Source organism: Rhagoletis pomonella, unplaced genomic scaffold, assembly GCF_013731165.1.
Source record: "Rhagoletis pomonella isolate Grant_MI unplaced genomic scaffold, Rhpom_1.0 Rhpom_scaffold_06217, whole genome shotgun sequence".
Taxonomy (NCBI): Eukaryota; Metazoa; Arthropoda; class Insecta; order Diptera; family Tephritidae; genus Rhagoletis; species Rhagoletis pomonella.
In genome coordinates, this window is record NW_023464750.1 from 1 (window position 1) to 6,044 (window position 6,044).

General features: G+C 32.1%; 1 long non-coding RNA gene across 2 annotated transcripts; it reads left to right on the plus strand.

Annotated features, from left to right (window-relative positions):
* The first annotated feature begins 23 nt into the window (after positions 1-23).
* On the plus strand, positions 24-1,127 carry LOC118755418. 2 transcript variants are annotated; one of them, XR_004995005.1, is made up of 2 exons: positions 24-147; positions 216-1,127. It is a non-coding gene; the product is annotated as an uncharacterized LOC118755418 (long non-coding RNA). The 2 variants fall into 2 exon arrangements; XR_004995004.1 differs by having other exon boundaries at positions 24-143.
* Positions 1,128-6,044: the final 4,917 nt, after the last annotated feature.

The following is a 6,044-nucleotide window of genomic DNA, read 5'->3' on the forward strand; positions in this document are numbered from 1 at the left end:
ATTTACTTGATCTTTTTGTTTCGGTTTTCATTTCATTTATTTTCTTTTTTCTACTTTATTACTAACACAACTATCACTCACCTCATTAGCAGTTTAGTTTAATATTTGCTGCGCGTCAACAACTTGCCACAAATAGATTGAAAGTAAGTATGTATTTCATAAAAACGTAAATATATATACTATTTTAAGCTTTGTTCAAACTTTTTTCATTCAAGCTATCCAAATTTACGATGTTTCGATTGGTATCGATGGCAAATATTTAAAAACTGTCCTACGTCAAAATATCACAATTTTATTCTGACAGTAATTAAAATGTGTTTTAAAAACTACCGGTGAGTACATGCTTTTGTATTAAATTAAGAATAAAAAGAAAAAAAAAATCGCATGCAAATATGGGTAAGGAAAGCTTTTTGATTAAAGCTGCAAGCCTACATACGGAGTGTATTCTTCACAAAATCGCGCTTCAGATCGTCGTGCTCTCTCAATCATGGAGTAAATTTAAAAGCGTTCCAGCTATCAAAAATCGGCAAAGTAATTATTAAATCCGATGGAGCCGTCACAACTGAAATTTTTTGTTGACAAAATTTTTCTAGTCCTTCCACAGACATGGGGTATTCAAAATTCCAGTCGCTATTCTTAGTTTAGAGAAGTGATGGGCAGAAAGATTCTTTACTTTGCGCACGTTTAGACAAAATGCCTTTGTGTTTTGGTCCATTTTCACAGAAAGCTGTGCGCACGATTCAGTTATTAACAATATTCATGGCTATCAATGAATCCATGGTAGTCCAAATTTTCGTGAATCCTACGAAAATTCTATCACCGAACTCGAATAGCTATGAACGAAATCGGATTCAGTGGTAGCTCCGATTTACATTTTTAATATAATTTCTGAGCTCTGGATCCGCGATCTCCTCAATCTTGATTTGTTGTAATAGAAAATGTCCTTTAAATGCATCAAAAGATCTTTAAAACAGTTTTCTTAACTATAATGCAAAAACAAGGATGCTACCCTTCTGAGCCTGTTATATACAAAGCTGTCAAGGTAGTCTCTTCGCTTGATCCGATGGATTGTAATAATATAATTACCCTGTACTGACGCTTAAATGACACAAAAAAAAAAACGACGAGACACGTAAACTCCATTTTGGGTTATTGCAAATCTCTATATCGTGTCTCTAGATCAGATTATTTTCCCAAGTTATTTTCATTGCGAATGAAAAGAAATTCAAACTTTAAGACGGAAAATGTTACTCATACGCCACACAGTGGCGCAACCCATGAAAGTTAGCCGGACAAAATGATTTTATGGTCTTAAACTATAGAACGTACTAAAATAAGTCAATTAATGGTTCGGCAAGGGGGGTCTATTGCGCACCACATGTGCGGTACAGGGTTAAAAGTGGTAATTTTTTCACTTAATTCAGTATATGGTCAGTTAAAAGTTAAAAAGGACTTTAAAAGTATGTACTTTTGTCAATAACTCTTGAATGTTAACACTTCTGCACGTAAGAAAAATGTTAAAATTAATCGCATATTTTATGTCAGCGGACATTTGTTGAATTAAACCGTATTGAATTACCTCAAAATTTTACAATGAATTTTGTCCGGCTAAATTGATTAAATACGCCACTGTGCGCCATGTAAAAGTGCGACCATGTACGACATGGCGTATGAGGAACATTATTTTCTGCCCCTATTTCATAAAAAAAAATCATTGGACGTTTTTATTTGATTCTGTGTAAGTGTCCGAATGAAAACATTTTTTGGGTGCAGATTTAAGCAAACTTAAACTATAAAATGAAATTATTTGCGTTACAAAAGTTTTTTCTTTTTGCTTTTCTATTTCTGCGCCTCGTGGCGGAAATGCGAAATTCGAGCATGGGAAATAAAAGTGGAACGATTGAAACGTGCATTTCTTTCTTGTGCAAGAAGTCAACACGGATTGTGTGCGATCCAGCCACAGTTAATGGTGATACGCTAACCACAAAGCCAGACAATAAACTTTACACACAAAATAATGATTATATTCGCGAAACTATGGGTAAATCAATTATATAAATAGGCAATCATGTTCCCTTTACACCCCTTTTACGACTAAACTATACTTCTAAGGTATAAACAATTATATATCATTAGAAAGGTATTTTGATGCTGATGTGCAGGCAATTTTTAAAATTTCAAATTAGTTTAAAATAGAGCGAAAAAATCAATTCAAAAGTCACACCAATACCAATACCGTACATGTACATGGTTGGGGCGGAAATGCCTCCTAAATGTATGCTTTAATATTGATACTGAATTACAGAAACGTGCTAAGCAGCAGTTTAGGAATAAGATGTATGTATGTATGTACATGAATAGATTAGACTCAAACAAGGAAGAAGGTGAAGTTGAGTATGGAGAAGAAGAAAGGGATAAAGCAAAGATTAACAGAAGTACGAGAAACCGAAACATGAAGACAAAGAGGAAGGTAAATTTAAGTTCTTAATAGTCTACATATGTAATCGCAAAGATGTGGGTGAATATGTAGATGGAGAAAAGATCGAAGATAAAGATCTGGTTAAAAGTCAAGGAAATGATAAATATAAAAATTAAAAGATAAAGATATAAAAAATAATATCTATAGATAAAGGTAGAGACAAAGACAGAAAAAGAAAGAGATACAATTGAAGAATGACATGTTAAGTTGTTTTATGTTATGTTATGTTTTGTTATGTTGTGTTATGTAACGTTATGTTTTGCTATGTTACGTAATGTTAAGTTATGTTATGTTATTTTATGTTATGTTATGTTATCTTATGTTATGTCATGTTATGTTATGTTATCTTATGTTATGTTAAGTTATATTATGTTGTGTTGAGTTGTGTTATGTGGTGTTGTAATGTTATTTTATGTTATATTCTGCTATGGTGTGAAACGCATTTCACCTCAATTCAGCTCAATTAACTCAACTCGGCTCAGCTCAGCCCACCTCAGCTCCCCTTAATTTAAAAGGTTGAATTTCAACCGCTGGGCGAACACTAGTTACAGTAAAACTGCGTACATAGTTTTTCTCTCTGATATCAGGATTTTTTAAAAGGACTTTGAAAATTGAATACTTAATATGAGTAATACAGAAAATGGTTTAAAAAATTTATTCTGGTGTACTTAGGAAAACAGAATGGGTATAATGCATCAAAATTTGCTAAACAAATATATTGTGTTACTCAACGGAAAATTACAGTTTGTTTGACAGATGTCAACCGAAAAAGTTTGAATGTGATACAGAACTCGAGATCAGTGTGCCTTAAAACATATTACGTTTAATTCTTGGCATTTTTTTTTTATTTCGAGAGAAATTAACAGCCCCTTCCACAGTTGTATACTCTTAAGATTTTAATTTGACGAAAATTCGTGACTAGCGTGTCTAAAACCCTTACCAGTAGCATCTAAAAAATATTTTCTTATTTTTAGAAAAAATACAGTTATTTGTCAGATGTCAACTCTCAACGTTTTCATTTGACATAAAATTCGTGATCAGCATGTCAAAAAACGTAATAAGGGGTATTTTCAAAAAGATTTTCTTAATTTTAGAGAAATTGGCAATTGATTTAACAGCTGTCAACTGTCAAACTATACATTTTATGGCATATTCGGATTTAGCATTACAACAATACTACGATCCCGCAGTTTTATTATAATCGTAACAGCCCTAATTTTTCACGTAAAAGATGGCTTGTCCGACCACTGTGCGGCGTATGGTTTTAATGAGAAGCTATTTTCAATGCAGAAATACGCTCGGAAATTTACCTTTGCCTGCTGAGGGGTGACCGCTATTAGGAACAACTTTTTTGTTTGGATGTTACTCGGTCCAGCGATCGAACCTTGGATCTACGTAGCGGTAGTGTAGTGCTCACCTCTAACCACTCAACCACGGCGGCCTCCCAACCATTTCATTGTTTTTTGTTTTGTTATTTTAGTATAACTTTTTCGAATCCTGTAAGTCCACTAAGATCTTCGTACTTCGGCTCTCTTTTCTTCAATTGAAGATGACTTTGTTCACGTATCCGTATTTCTATCGTCTGGTCGAGTTGCATTTTCTGAAAGATTTTTCAAAACATTTTATAAAATGTTCCAATACGTAGAGGCTAAAAATGATTGCAGAAAAATATCCGTTTGTGTGTCTTCTGAGTTCCAGTTGAAAGTAAGCATCATTTCGACATAAAAATAAACACTCATTCCTAGGGTTTTTCTAACGCTAGATAATGTCTCAGCTTTTGATTTTTACACTTAGTTTGAAATATCCAAATGAATGCATCAAGCTATTTTCATAAGAATACATACGAGGGTTGCTACTTAAGTTTTTAGATACGACAAAACTGATTTGAATATCTCAAATCGGGTATTGTCAACGTAAAGTTAAACATTTTTTATGGTAAACGTACTCAGAACATTTTGTCACCGAGTGTTATTTGTGTGTGTGTTTTTTTTTTTCAAATACTCGATTCCAAATTCTATCCAAAACATGTGATTTGAACGTATTAACCGCATATTCAGGCCCCGAACGGCGGCATTCGATATCGAAATTTGGTTTTAAGGCCACGGCATACGATGGCGCATGCTTCTCGTTAATTTAAATTGTATTGGGAAGAAAGTATAGTGCTTATCATAACCATACGTCACTCACGTATTGTCCAAGATTTTACTATTTATTTTATGTTTTTGGAATTCTAATTATTTTTTATAAAAGGTATAGCGTATTCCTCCGATTTTCAATGTTTATGCAATATTTGAAAAAACTTTGGCAAAAATTTCGGGCTTCTTAATTTGATTTTCTGGAAATATTTTCAGTATGCAGTGTTTTAGCCCATTCAATTTTAGCGCAATAAAATGCAAGTTTGAATAGCTGTTGGTTTTTGACAATTTTATTTTATTTTTTTGTTGAAGATGTCAGTCATTTCGGGCCCAGGTGTCAAATAGCGTGGACCTCGCAATTTGTATTTATTTTTTTATCCGCAACTTAATTAGCAACCCTCGTATGGGTTTTTTGAGGCAACTGGCTATTATATTGGGTTAGATATCCACGCTTCTCACAAGCGGATGTTTCCTTAAACTAAAAAAAAGTCTTGAAAATCCCACAACTCTCGCGCCGGTATTGCCAACATTTGTTTGAAGGGTTATTGGTTTTTTTTTAGTTGTTAAATAACTGATATTTATTTTTAGTTTATATACATTATTAACATCAACTTACGCTCACTGTCAGAATGAAAGTCGATACAAGAGCATTGTTAATTTTTTTTTACTGGCACAGTTTATTAAATAATTCACTTATAAATTTATAATTGTAAATTTAGTTTATAATTCAATTTAAACAATTGTTTTGTTTGCCGGAAAATATTTACGTACGCCCGTTTGTATGTAGTTAACCAACACACTTATTATTTAGCTAGATACACGACGAAAAAAGAAATTAGTGCTAAAGACAATACATATGTATGTAGTTACGCTTAATAAACTTTAAAAGTTTTTCTCTGTTACTTAAAATGTACTTAGGTAAATAAATTTTGTAATTTTAAAAAATTTTACTAATTAGGAATAATTTATTTTATTGTTGCTTTAGTATTTAGTTTATGTGTGGATGTACATAAATATGTATGCAAATGTGTATTTGTAAATGTGTATGACTGTGTGACTGAAACGAATTCACGAAATAAGGCCATTAGCTGCTTAAAAATATGTAATAAATATCTAAAATTTAGTTTAAATTATTATTATTTTTAAATGTAAATACTTTTTTATATTTATTTTAATACCAACTTAGCTGTGTCAGTAATTTTTGATGGGAAAGCATGATTATGTATATTACATTTGAATTAAAGCATTGCAGTTTATTTGCTACGCAACATAAATATATAATTATAGGCTGGTACTTATGTACTTAAATATGTATGTATGTATGTATGTATATGCTCCCATATGTACATATATGTATGTATATAATTTTTAGTTTCCGCTACTTTAGTTTTGAAATGTTAGAATTGTTCGATTACATACTAAGCTTCTGT